Raw genomic sequence first — 15,046 nt, forward strand, 5'->3', positions numbered from 1 at the left:
AATTTACTTCCTTCACATATATAGTTACTATGTCATGTCAATTAGATCAGCACCTCATTGACGTGTTTCTTCAGCTTTGCTTGTGCGAGATGAGAGATACGGGAAAGATCCTCACTTTTTTTACACCAATAAATGAGGTGATTTATATTGCATTACGAAAATGATGAATTTTGAATCCACTTTCCACGTTGGGAGGAATTGAACTCAATTTTCAAGAATTGACATCATTAATTAAGAGACTAAAACAAGAGACTAAGAGGCAAAAAAAAACAAAATGTAACTAACAATTGAAAGTCTAAAAGAGTAAAACAACTCTAGAAAAATTCAAGTGGTCAAGTTCAATGTTCATCTTGTAAAGGGAAAAAGTAAAAAGACAGGTATTAAGGCATAAATAATAACAATTCTAATCTCAATGATAACTATAAATAGCAAGAAACTGGCAATGCACAATGATAACCATCAACAAAATCAAGCCCGTGAAATACGCTAGTAGGATTTAGGTGACAGTGTGATACCATGATCGAGACATTGCCATAACTGATGCGTACGGACTCATTGATGCCTAAGATCTTGGGATCGAGACATTGTCATATAATTCCACATTAAAGATAATTCACATGCTAAATATTAATGTAATCATCCTCCTACACACTCGCATCTCACAGATTACTTTATGCCATAAAATTATTCTGTGGACTACGGTTAATTACTTCATATACACAAATTGTTTTGCTTGAAACTCTATAATTAATTTTTCTAACACGTATACACCATTAGGATTAGGTTTTGAATAATAGGACATTCGCAGATCGCAACACGCAGCCAAATTGACCCTTCTATGTTAGTGGCTTTATTACTACGTTAGAAATAATGCGGTCGCTAATTCAAAGTCTCAAACACTTTTGTTGCATAATGCCCGACTTTCCCCAACTTGTGAAGAGAGGTAAAGAGGCACCAATTACATTGCGAATATTCCCCCATTTCTTGTTAAGTGACACGTTTATTTTCAATATGAAATTTAAGAAAGTCATGTTCAGTTGGTTAAATGGAAAAGATGTAAAATAGGAGATTAATTTTTGCTAAAATAAAAATAATCCACTTCCTTGGGACATCCAAAAATAAATACAATCACTTAAAGAGTATATTACCATTACCAAGGAAAATATATTCCTTAGTCTAGACGTACCATAGTGGCAAATATAAGGTGGTATGCTCCACCAATACTTCTTTAACCATATTTTGCATATGAAAACCTTTTAAACTAGGTTAGGGAATATTTTCTCTTTACGAAGATAAATTGCACAACTACCTTTGTAGGCACATGGAAACTGGCTGATTGTTAAAGAAATACTCCCTCCGTCCCCTATTAAGAGTCACACTTTTCCATTTCGATTCGTCCTCAATTAAGAGTCACATTTTATTTTTACCATAAATGGTAAGTAGGTCTCACATTCCACTAACTCAATTTATTCACATTTTATTATAAAATCAATATAAAAAATGGATCCCACATTCCACTAATTTTTTCAAACCAACTTTTCTTTACATTTCTTAAAACTCGTGTCCGGTCAAAGTGTGACTCCTAATGGGGGACGGAGGGAGTACAAAACATAGATTTCATTGGTTGTGTAGAAATTTGGGTCTTGTATTTTAAAGGCGTGTTCTGTATTACCACAACATGATTTTTGTTCAACCTTTTGTTGTAACACAGATTTATTTACAACAATTTCTTTTGGATTTGGTCTGAATTTCTGATGCTCTCTCTCAACTTCGTTATCACCCATTTGCTGCATAAGCACGCGGCCCTCTTTCTTTCTTTTCCTAAATAAAAAACAATTAGAAAGTACATATATTTTTACGGAACGAACTAAAAAAGAAAGAGTGCATATTCTTGTGGGACGGATGGAGTATATGCCACTGCAAAAGTACAACATTTTAATGTTCAGTAATACCAATAACAACAGAATTCTTACATTTTACATTGAAAAACATTATAACCATATTACTTTCACAAAATATTATTTTGGTTTGTGAGACCATCCCATTCACAACATTAACCTTGAGATTGTGAATGGGTTTGACAGTAATCCAAAAAGCAGTTTCATCTCCTTCTACCAAACACTCCTATTAAGCATATCCTCATAATATAAGAGGCCAGTTGAATCTCATCACGCTCGAACAAGGAAAACCGCTTTGGTTCTTTCAGTTTGAATTGTCTCAGCTCTTAGATGGCCTGATCTCGCCACTCCTCCAACCACCCGAGCCGAGAATGATTATACTTTTGTCTTTGATCTCCACACCACCGATTCATCAAGAGACAACAAAGGAGAGTTGTTCCCACCAATAACGATTCCAGGAAATTTGGTTTGGGGTGCAATAAATAATAATGATTTGAAATTTTAAAATTTAACAAAAGATTAAAATAATTATTGTTATATATATATATATATATATATATAGGGATGTGATCAGGTCCATAAGTGAAATTCTGTCAAAAATCAAAACAAATCTCAGCCATTGGATCCTGTGATGTAACCGTTAGATTAATGCCACGTGTCACCTAATAATGTAGATTGTGTAGTCTAATAATGTAGCTTGGCTAATAATGTAACAGCTGTAGTCTAATAATGTAGCTTGGCTAATAATGTAACAGCTGTAGTCTAATAATGTAGATTGTGCAGTCTAATAATGTAGCCTAGTTAATAATGTAACGCTTTTAGTGTAATAATGTATCTCGGGTATTATGATCACAACCATCTAATCTGAGGATCCAAGGGCTGAGATTTGCTTTGATTTTTGACAGAATTTGCCTTATGGACCATAGTGCGCTCCTATATATATATATAGGATTGTGATCAATTGAGATTTTTTATGCTAATTGAGAAATGTGATGCAATATCAGCCACTCATTTTTATTAAATGAGTGGTCCAGATTTTTCCAAATGGAAAATATCTTTAGATTAATTAATTATGAAAGGCCAGAATGGTAATATCACAGTAAATTTTATTCAATAAATAATTTTTTTTTTAATTTTATTTTTTTATTAATTTTTTTTAAAAAAATTAAAATTAATTTTTTTTATTTTTTTTATTTTTTTTATTTAAAAAAAAAATTCGTTTTTTTTTAAATTTTTAATTTTTTAAATTTTTTATTTTTCAACTACATATACAATTCATGTCAACTACACACATATAATGTCAACTATGTGTACAATCCATGTCAACCACACATACAATTCATGTCAACTACACACATATAATGTCAACTATGTGTACAATCCATGTCAACTACATATACAATTCATGTTAACTACACAATATAATGTCAACTACATGTACAATTCATGTCAAATAGTATTTATTGAATAAAGTTGTTGACATTTGATGTGTAGTTGACATGAATTGTACATATAGTTGAAAAAAAAAATTTTAAAAAATAATAATAAAAAAAATGAAAATTTTTTTAAAAAAATAATTTAAAAAATAATTTAAAAAAATTTAATAAAATTACAATTATGCCCCTCTGTTGACATAAACTACCTGCTGTTGACATTTCACAAATATTCTGGATGAGTGACCCATATTGCATCTCATTTCTCAATTTAGCTAAATAATCTCAACCTAACAAGACCCTCTATATATATATATATATATATAATATTCATTTTTATTTTATATTTTGTGGATATTACATAATTTATTCTATAAATTTAGATTTGTATAAACCAAATTAAATATTTGTGCATCGCGCACATGTTAATCACAAGTAGCTACTAAAAATCATCCTCTGATTTATTTGAGAAAAACTTCAATTACTTTTTTCTTAAATAAAATAAAGTAAAAAAGTTATGCATCATTACATTTACACTATAAGAGAATTAATATAATTTACCTCTACTATTTTCTGTAATCATCACAAAATGAGCACTGTAGTAAATGCTAAATTCAAATTTATTGTAAGTTTTTACTAATAGACTGTTTATATTTCTTTATACAAACGGGATATTAGTATAATAATGTTAGCTAAAATTTTGGTGTGTAGTTGTACTCTTTGTTCTCTACTAAGTCCACCGATTATCCACATGTAACGTTGTGTGGTCTTAGGCATTTTCACCTGATTTTAATACTTTATAATTTAATATAATTTCTAATTAAATAAATAAACCATTAAACATAAATAGATAGATAGTATAATAAATAAGCATGATCTAAGCCAGTATCTGTGTTCTTGCTTGGCTTTGTGTCTATTTAATTCATGTTTTACATCTAATTAATTCATTGATCCAAAAAAATAGAAATGAAAATTAAGTCTTTATTATAGATTCCGTGTAAAAAAAAACCATCCAATTAACAATGATGTTCGCAAATACACAATCTCGGGCCAACAATTCCAGAACAACTTGACTGCCTCCATAACTTACTTCACACTTAATTTTACTATATTCATCACTACAATAAAATTAACTTCCTAAAATCGTACAATAAAATTAAAACTTACTCCCTCTGTTGTAGAAAGTTTGTTATATTTTTCCATTTTTTTTCGTCCCATAAAATATGTCATATTTCACTTTATACTGTGGGCCTTATATTCCACTAATTCATTCTTACTCACATTTTATTATAAAACTAATATATAAAATTGAGACTCACATTCTATTAACTTTTTTCAACTAACTTTCTGTTACATTTCTTTAAACTGTGTCGGTCAAAGTGTGATAAAATTTATAGAATAGATTGAGTATTTCACAAAAAATAAATCTATGCAACAAGAGGCATGGATCCTCTGCTAGAGGAAACACAACAAGGGCTATGGTGCCGTTAATTGGCGACGGTTTTTTGTTCAATTACTCACTTTTTAAATTAAGCTTACTCATGACGTGGTAATCTCATGAATTAATTTCTACCATAAAATGTGGGTTCAAATTCCGTTGATGGCATTTAGTTATTTTCTATTTCTATTTCTTAGTCCTCTGCTGGATTTTATTTTTTATAACTAATTTCATTCTAATGACTAGTTTATTCTTTATATATTTCTCATAACTACTTAAATAATATTATATTTATAAAAAAATTAGTCATACTACTTAGTAAATTTGTTTATTTTTTCTATACGTATAAATATTGTAATTACAAGATCATAAAGTAATGATATTTAGTTTTAAAAACTCTATTCTTAATTATTTCACGTCGACATGTCATCGTATGGATAATCTTACAACTTAGTCTTAAATGGATAATCAAAGGATATTGAGTTGTAGCAACCGAACGACACCTACATGTACAATATAATGTTGTGTGGTCTTAAGCATTTTCAACGGATTCTGATAATTTCTAATTAAATAAATAATCAATTAAAAAATAGATAAATACAAAGGGGTGTCTTAGGCATCTGCACATTGCGAACAACGAGAGCTCATTGATACAAGTATTGATAAATAATTAATGAAGCATGGTCTAAGCAAGTATGGTTGTTCTTGCTTGGCTTTGTATCCATTTAATTCATTGATCTAATAAATGAAAATTGAAAATGGAAAGTAAGTTTTTTATTAATACTCCATATAAGAAACCACAAAATTAACAATCATATGAGCAAGTACATAATCTTGGGCCAAGAGTTCCAGAACAACTTGACTGGGCTCCGACATAAGTGTATTTTGTTTCACACTTAAATTTACAACATGCTTCACCACAAATTCCTGCACCACAACATATCTTATCTCCACATGCACCCAATCCAGTGAAACATCTTTTAGCACTTCCAATTTCAACTGCAAAAAAAAATATCCATAATCTTCATATATCATAAATTGATTGTCTCACAGAATGAATTAAAATATTAATTTAAAATAAGAACTAAAAATTTATGATACATAGTACAATTTAAAACAAGTTTTAAGAGCATTCGAAGATCAAAGCATGTATTTTGATTTCAATTTTGCTTTTTTTTAATGTCATTAATTTTCTTATTATACTTATTGATTTTGGTATAAGATGTAATCAACATTTGCTTTTATATGTTTCGTTGTGATTAATTATAAAGGCTTTTGCACAACAATGACACGAAATACCGAAATTGCGACAATAGTATACAAATTAAAAAAAAAAAAAAAAAAAAAAAAAGTTGGCAAAACTCCTCATTTCTTCCATGTTTCTATTCCATCGGATGCAGGATTAAATTAACAAAAAAAATATTTTAAAAAAAAATTATAAACAAGTTTCAAAATACAACTCAAACAATAGACTAAACTGACTGGATTAAAAACCTAGTATTGTATAATATGTTCAAAAATATGAATAGGCTAATAACTTACATGAGGCAAAAGTAAGAATCAACAGAATGCAAACGAATTGATAAATTGAAGCCATTTTCATAATTAGTTGATTGTGTTTAAGAATTGGGAGACAATGATGCCATATATATAGTTTCTCGGCAGTTTTACAATTGAGAGTCAAGAAACTGTTTACATTAGTATATTTTTCCACGTTTTTGAATGGGGTTTCTATTAAAATATTCCATACCACATATAATTAATAATTATATCTTTTTATTGTTGTATAAATTAACTTATTAGTGTGAGTCGTCTTCGTAATGATTGTTAGCTTCCTAGAATAATATAATAAAATCATAACTTATTTCAAGAAAACTATGGTAACGGAATGTCATTACATTGTGACAGAAAACTATACTAGGAGTACCATTTTTTAATAAATCACGTACATTGTGACAAATAAAACTACATACTACATTTTTATAATAAAATGGGGTATTTGTCGAAAATAACTTTAGGTAAATTTTGATTTTTCTTATGAACTTTAATCGATGTGCTATATCTATAAGTCTATGTTTAAAATAATGGGTTAGTTTCAAATAATGTAATCTGTGAGATGAAGAGATGTGTAATTTACTTTATATTTAATTTAAAGTAATAAAAATAAGAAATATCCACATTACAAAAAAATGAATATATATGAAATAACAATTTAATAAATATAAAATAATAACAAATTATATTAAATTTTATCTATTTTATGTTATTTTTACGTTCTAGGAATGTTAATGATGATTTTCTTTTTTTCCTGTGGTAAATCTATCCTCTAAATTATGGATCGAAACTTCTAATAAAATCGAGCGTTAATTACTATTCATAAACTAGCTTTTAGGTGGAGTTGTAAAATGAGATGTGCTATAATTGTCCTCTTGGAATAGTTAAATAAATATGGCATCGCAGAAAATTAGAAATTAGAAAAACTACGCGCACTTTGAGACTCATGGCATAATTTAAGTTAAGCCAAAATTGGTATGAATATATGTCTATTTTATGATTTCGGTCATATACTTTATCTTTTCAATTTTTGCATCCTGAACATTTCAACTCGGATCACAATTGGTTCTACACTAACAATTCCATCAATTTTTAAACGGTTTTAACTCGATTTTGACCGATTTTTAAACGGTTTTAACCCGAATCGGTTAAAATATGGATAAAACCGTTTAAAAATTGATGAAAAAGTTAGTGTAGGACCAATTGTGATCCGAGTTGAAATGTTCAGGATGCAAAAATTGAAAAGATAAAGTATAGGACCGAAATCATAAAATGAGCATATGTTCAGGACCAGTTTTGACCTTTACTCTTTAACTTAATGTAAACTTATAGAGTACTCCATCCGTCCCACTGGAGATGACTCACTTTCCTGTTTAATTTGTCCCAATCAAGATGACCCATTACTAAAAATGGAAACACCCTCATCCCTACTTTATTCTCTCTCTTTTACTTCGCTCTCTCCACTTAACACACAAAATAAATTTGCATAAAATCACATGCTGTCCAAGGAATGGGTCATCTTTCTTGGAACGAAGGGAGTAAAAGTTATCATGCTATGATCATTTCAGTGTTGTGTCCTATCAGAGTCATTCGCATTCTTCATTTGAAATTCATACTCCCTCCGTCCCATTCAAGATGACCACATTTCCTTTTTTTTTTTTGTCTCAATCAAGGTGATCACTTTCTAATTTTGGAAATAACATCATCTCTCCTCTCTCATCATTAAAATATTCAACTACCTTTTTCCTATCTACTTTTTTCCACCTAACTACACTTCTTAAAATCCCGTGCCACTCAAGAATGTGGCCATCTTGAGTGGGACGGAGAGAGTATGACTTTTAAGTTTTCTACTACTACTTCCTCCGTCTCAATAATGTTGAGTCGTTTTTTTATGAAATATTCAAACTAAATTGAGTCATTTCTTTTTTTAACAAAAAAAATAAAACATTTAATTACGCATACTTTATTCTATTATCCACTTTACTCTCTCTTTATCTTTCATACTTTATTCCTTTCTTATACTTTTCAACACAAATTTTATTATGTTTCCAAAATTTTTAACCCAACTTAACTGAACGGAAGGAATAAACTTTTCTCTATATACTCCCTCTGTCCCAATAAATATGAAACGTTTGCTTTTCGGCACAAGATTTTATGTAGTGTTTTGTGAGCTAAAGAAGAGAGAGTAAAGTAAGAGAGAATGAAAAGTAGAGATAAAGTTATTTCTATTTTAAGAAATGTTTCATTTTTAATGGGACAATCCAAAAATGAAAATATTTCATTTTTAGTGGGATAGAGGGGCATGCACACTAAAATTTGAGTTCTACGAGCCTACCAATCTAGATATCTCATCATTAAATAAATTTGACATAAACGATTGAAATGGTGCGTCAACAAGATAGGAACATTAACTTCTCCCAAAAGAAATAAAAAAGACAAAAAATCTCTAATCAGAAAAAATTAAATAGGACTAAATAATCTTTATAATTGTTTGATTAAAGATTCTTGTCAAAATATAATTACCAAATATTTCAATTAGACCACACGTCGCATTACAAGAGATCTTGTTCGCTTCATACTCGAGCAAGTGGAAGCCAATCAGAGGGTGCGTACAAAAGTTTGTACGCTACGCGTACTTTAAAAAACGCCTTGTTTGGGAAATTCTTTACATTTCCACTTTTTTCTTAACTAAACTAATTTTCTTTTTTATTCGTCCCAAATTAATTGACATCCTTCCTTATTACTATCTTCATTCTATAATAGATGGGTCATTTTATTATTTTTGATTTTCATAATATTATAGTTATTTCTCTTTTTAGTAAAAGTCAACACATTTCTTTTCACTTCTTTCATTCTCTCTTACTTTATTCTCTCTACATTTTTCATTTCGTACTTTATTCTTTCTTTATTTAACTCACATAACACGTTTTTTCTTAAATCACGAGCCAAAAAGAAACACATCCACTACCGTAGGACTAGGGGAGTACTTTTTATAATTATCCTCACGTTACACTAACTTATTTCACACTCATTTATCATAAAATTAATACTTTATCTGTCCCAACTAAATTGAGTTGTATTCCTTTTTGGAATGTTCCAACCAAGTTGATTCATTTTCTTTTTTGACAAAAAACAACACATCAAGTCACTCTTACTTTATTTCATTACTTATTTTACTCTCTCTTTATCTTTTCTACTTTATTCATCTCTTACTTTTTAACACAGTTTCTTAACTTTGTGCCCAAAAGTTTTGACTCCACTTAGTTGGGACGGAGAGAGTATGTAAAGCTAGGACTCATATTATACTAATTTTTTTCACCCACTTTCACTAAAATTTGTGTCAAATTAAACAGTATCAATTAATTAGGAACGGAGGGAGCCCTATTTCATTATGTATCTTTGAAAAACATATGCTAGGATTCTTTTTAGAAATTTCATTTATCGGAGATACTCCCTCCGTTCCTCTGTAGTAGAAGTGTTTCTTTTCGACACGAGATTTAAGAAGTTGTGTTAAAAGTGAGTTAAGTGATGGAAGAATAAAGTAGGAAAGGAATAAGATGGAGAGATGAAGAGAGATTAAGGTAAGAGAAAAGAAAAGTTAGTGTTTTTTACTAAAATAGAAAATGACGCGGTTATAGTGGGACAACCAAAAAAGGAATACGACTCAGCTATAAAGGGACGGAGGGAGTATTGATTAGAAAGTTGACCATCAAATCATGGTGCTTGACTTAACAATGTAGTACTCCATCCGTCCAATAATAGATGATATAGATTGAAAATAGTAAGAGATTTTATAAGATATTGTTTTGTGTGTTAGTGGAAAGAGAAAATAGTTCTATATTTATATTAATATGAAAGATAACTTTTTCCAGGAAAGGAAATGTTACATTTTTTATAGGAAAAACTAAAAAGGAAAGTGTAACATCTATTAGGGAAAAATTGGTCTCTAAAATCATACTCTTTGCCTAAAATTTGGTATTTCCCACGAACTTTAAAATTGGTATATAATATCACAAACTTTGCACTTTGTTTGATATTTCTCATGGCATATCTATTATATTTGACTAACTTACGAGGCTTTTTTTATCGTACTTCACAGTTGCTTACGTCAAATAAGATTTTGATGAAAATATCTTATTTGAGTGAGTTTGGGAATTACCAAACAAAATACAAAGATTATGATATTATAAACCAATTTTAAAGTTTATGGAAAATACTAAATTTTAGGTAAAGTTCATGATTTCAGAGACTAATATCTCTATCTATCATGAGACGGAGAGAGTAGTATTTTTTTAGAGAATCGTAAAAATCAATGGGCGATATGGATGTATTTGTCCGTCTATTTCATCCTATAAAAGATTCCATATGACTATTTCATGCATTAGAATTTTTAAGTTTTTCACTATAATTAGCATATAATCTTTCTGTTTCTTATTAATAGAGACACTTCTTTCCGGCACGCAGTTTAAAAATAGTTTGTTAAGTGAATAGTGAATAAAATAAAATAAAGTAAAAAAATTGAAGAGAGAATAAAGTAAGAGAAATAATTACTTTTTGACAAAAATATAAATGACTCCATGAACTTAGAACTTTCCCAAAATAATTAGTGCCTCCCTTGTCCACGAAAAATGCGCATCATAAGATTAACTAAGAGTTAAGAAAATAGTACTCCTTCCATCACACTATAATAGAGACATTTTGTTTTGAGCCCTCATTTTGAAAAAATTATACTCCCTTCGTCTAATAATAGATGACCTACTTGGGAAGTGACACGGGATATTAAGAGATATTTGTGTGTTAGATGGAGAGAGAAAATACTATATATATAGCAATGTGAGAGAGAGCTTTTTCCAAAGAAAGAAAAGTGACATCTTTTATAGGACAAACTAAAAAGAAAAATGTGACATCTATTATGGGACGAAGGGAGTAATAAATAGTTAAAGTGGAGAGAGAGTTAAGTAAGAGATTAATAATATAAATAAGACTCTTTTCTACATTATTTTTTTTCTTACTTTACTCTCTCTTCACTCTTACTATTATCATTTTTTCTAAACTAGTGCTCAAAACGAAACGCCTCAACTACACAGGGCGGAGGGAGTATTTGCTAATTGTTGATCCTTTTAGTAGATAAATTGATACAACTATACGTCATTCTCCCTACGTCCACCAATACAAGGCCGATTTTGATCGGACATGGGTTCTAAGAAATATAATAAAAAATGAGTGGAAAATGTTAGTGGAAGGTGGGTTCTACGTTTATATGGAGTATTAGTTTTATATTGCAATGTGAGTGAAATAAAGTTAGTGGAATGTAGGGCTTGGATCCCCTGCTGTGGAAGAATCACAGCAGGGGATGCTGTTCCTCACATCCCAATTTTTTAAACTTTTTAAAAAATTGGGATGTGAGGAACAGCATCCCCTGCTGTGATTCTTCCATAGCAGGGGATCCAAGCCCGTGGAATGTATGGTCCATTTCCATGTAGTAAAAAAAAATAAGACATTTATTTGTGGAGGGAAGGAAATGAAAAAATGAGACACTTATTGGTGGACGGAAGGATTACTATGTAAAAAGGTATAATTTTTTTAAATAAAGGTGTTAATATTGAAATATAATACTCCCTCCCCGAAATAGGAGTCCTATTTAGTAATGATAGAAAAGTGAGTTGAATAAGTTAGGGAATATGAGTCTCACCTGTATATATTAGTTTTATAACAAAATATGAGTGGGATAAGTTGGTGAAATGTGTGGCCTATTTACCATTTATGGTAAAAGTGAATATGACTCTTATTATATGGGACGGACTGAAATGACAAAACATGACTCTTATTGTTGGACGGAGAGAGTATATTTATAATCATAACACGTTTATTTTGCAGACCAACCATATGAGCTTTATCTCAAACATTTAAACTCGTTTGAAACCTAAACTGGAATGACATATTGTCAAGTTTCTTGTTGCCAAGTTCGAGGTTCAGCTAACAAGCTCGGCTTTGCTAGCAAGATGAGACATGCTAGGTAATGTTATCGATTCAGGCGAAACGTCTCCAACTCTGAAACCGCTTCGCCTCAGATGTAGTAGAACCGCTAACAAACGATATCCAACGTCCAGGATGAGGTGGAGGCAGAATTTCGACGAAAAGAATGCAGTTAGAGAGGGAGTGTGTTGTGTGTATGTAGAGAATGTTGGTGTTTGGAATGCAAGAGGATACTCAGGAGGACGCGTGAGAGATGCTCTCAGGAGGCGCATGGAGACGTCTCTATGTGCATACATAAGCCCAATGCAAAGATTGTTGGTGTATGGAATGCAAGAGGACGCTCAGGAGAGACGCACACGAGAGATGCACTCGGGAGGCGCACAAGAGATGCCAGTATGTGCATGTATAAGCACAATCTCCCACATGAGTGTAAATAGTCAAATGCAATATGCATACACAAGCTTATAAAATTATACTCCCTCCATCCCCAAAGATTATGAACTTTAGGTTTGGCACGAGTTTTAATAAATAAGGAAAAAAGTAAGAGAGAGAGAGAAAAGATAGTGGAAATAATGTTACTGGAAAATGAGATCCACATTATTATAACGGTATAAGTGTTGGGATGGATCCTCTGCTTTGTAAAAAATCAGGCTGTTGTGGTTAAAACGCACAGCAGTGCCCATGAAACGCAACCGAATCTTTTAAACTCAATTCTTTATTTAAATTATTGTAGGCGGTGGGCCCATATATAGCCTTATGTAAAATACATGTACACTGCACTTCATGCGTGTACACATTACTTTCTCCTTTTTCTATTATAATGCAAAATACTCGGTAAATTTTGTTTTGCATATTTCATTTATTTAAATACTAAAATATTATGAAACTAAAATTATATATATGCATATGAAAATACTTATAAATTGTAACTATGTTGTAATAAATATTTGTTTTTTTATTTTATATATGAAATACTAAAAATATCATGAAATTAAATTATATAAGTACATAGTATATAATATACTTGTAAATTGTAACTATGATGATATTTGTATAATTAATTTTATAAATATTTTGTTCTTTCATATTGATTCACATAAAATTATTAAGCTTATTTGGAGATGTTCCTATTTGTTACTCCCTCCATCCACGATTAATTGACACTAATTTATTTTTTCGTACGTTCACAATTAATTAACATTTTTACTTTTTACTACTCCCTCCGTCCCGGCTAAGATGACACATTGCTTAGCCGGCACGAGATTTTAGGAGATATTGGTTAAAGTGTTTAATTGAAGAGAGAGGAGGTGGATGTAAGTATTAAAGTAGAGAGATAAAGAAAGATGGATATTTTAATAGGAGTGAGAAAAAGTGGTTGAGTGTATTAATTGGAGAGAGAAAGTTACCAAAAAAGGAAATGTGTCATCTTAGTTGGGACAAACTAAAAATGAAAAACGTGTCATCTTAAACGGGACGGAGGGAGTATATTTTTTCAACTCACTTTTCACTATATTTGTTAAAGCCCATGTCAAGTCAAACGGGCTCAATTAATCATAGACGGAGGGAGTAAGATAATATTTCATACTCCTATTAAAATAAAATATACAGATATTTATTACATCATAGTTACCACTCCTTCTGTCCTATAGTAGATGTCACACTTTCCTTTTTAGTTTGTCTCACAAAAGTCACATTTCCTCTTTTGGAAAAAGTTTCCTCTCACCTCAATTATAAAATTATATTTTTCTCTCATCACTTAACACACAAAATAACATCTCCCAAAATCTCGTGTCATGTCCCAAGTGTGCCATCTTCTTTGGGACGGACGGAAGTACAATTTATAAGTATTTTAACATGTAAATTTATATAATATTGATTTCATAATATTTTAGTAGGGGTGTATTAAAATGACAACACTCTTAAAATGACACCGTGACACCACGCTAGACTGCAATAGTATAAACGCTAGACAGCAATCTACAGCAATCTGTAGATTGCTGTCTAGCGTATTGGATATTGCTGGCCGCGTCACCTTGCAGTCTAGAGTATTGGATATTGCAGTCTAGAGTATTGGATATTGCAGTATGCGTAAATTTACCCTTGCGAATTTTTTATGATTGTCAGATGGCAGCTGATTATTCGTCCACGCGTACAAATGATTGGTTAGGAATAATTGTATGATATTATTAAAAGAGATTGTCATTTTAACAAATTCCTATTTTAGTATGTAATAAAAGAAATATGCAAAATAAATTATACTGTATTTTGCATTATAACTAGAAAAAGGGGAATGTAAATTACACACGCATGAAGTGCTGTGTACATGTAATTTACATAAGGCTGTATATGGGCCCACCGCCTACAATAATTTGAATAAAGAATTGAGTATATAAGATTCTGTTGTTTCATGGCAGTGCTGTGCGTTTTAACCACAACAACCTCTGTTGTGATTTTTTACACGGTAGAGAATCCATCCTCATAAGTATTAATGGTAATGGTATAAATTATAAATAAAATGATGTGTAGAGGTAGTATATGGTTTGAATTTTTTAAAATTAGAAAGTTCATATTCTTTAGGGACTGATGAAAAAGGAAATAGTTCATACTCTTTGGGGATGGAAGGAGTAAGGATATGTAGTTCATGACTTTGAACTATCCATAGTCAACACCATCGGGTTAGTAGCATGATACATTGAATCACTTCTCTACAGCGTGCACCGCGACAATAAGTGTATTTTCTGAAGTAG

The sequence above is a fragment of the Salvia hispanica genome, chromosome 3 (genome assembly GCF_029641045.1).
Source record: "Salvia hispanica isolate PSC_SH4W2 chromosome 3, Shi_PSC_v1, whole genome shotgun sequence".
In the NCBI taxonomy this organism is placed as follows: Eukaryota; Viridiplantae; Streptophyta; class Magnoliopsida; order Lamiales; family Lamiaceae; genus Salvia; species Salvia hispanica.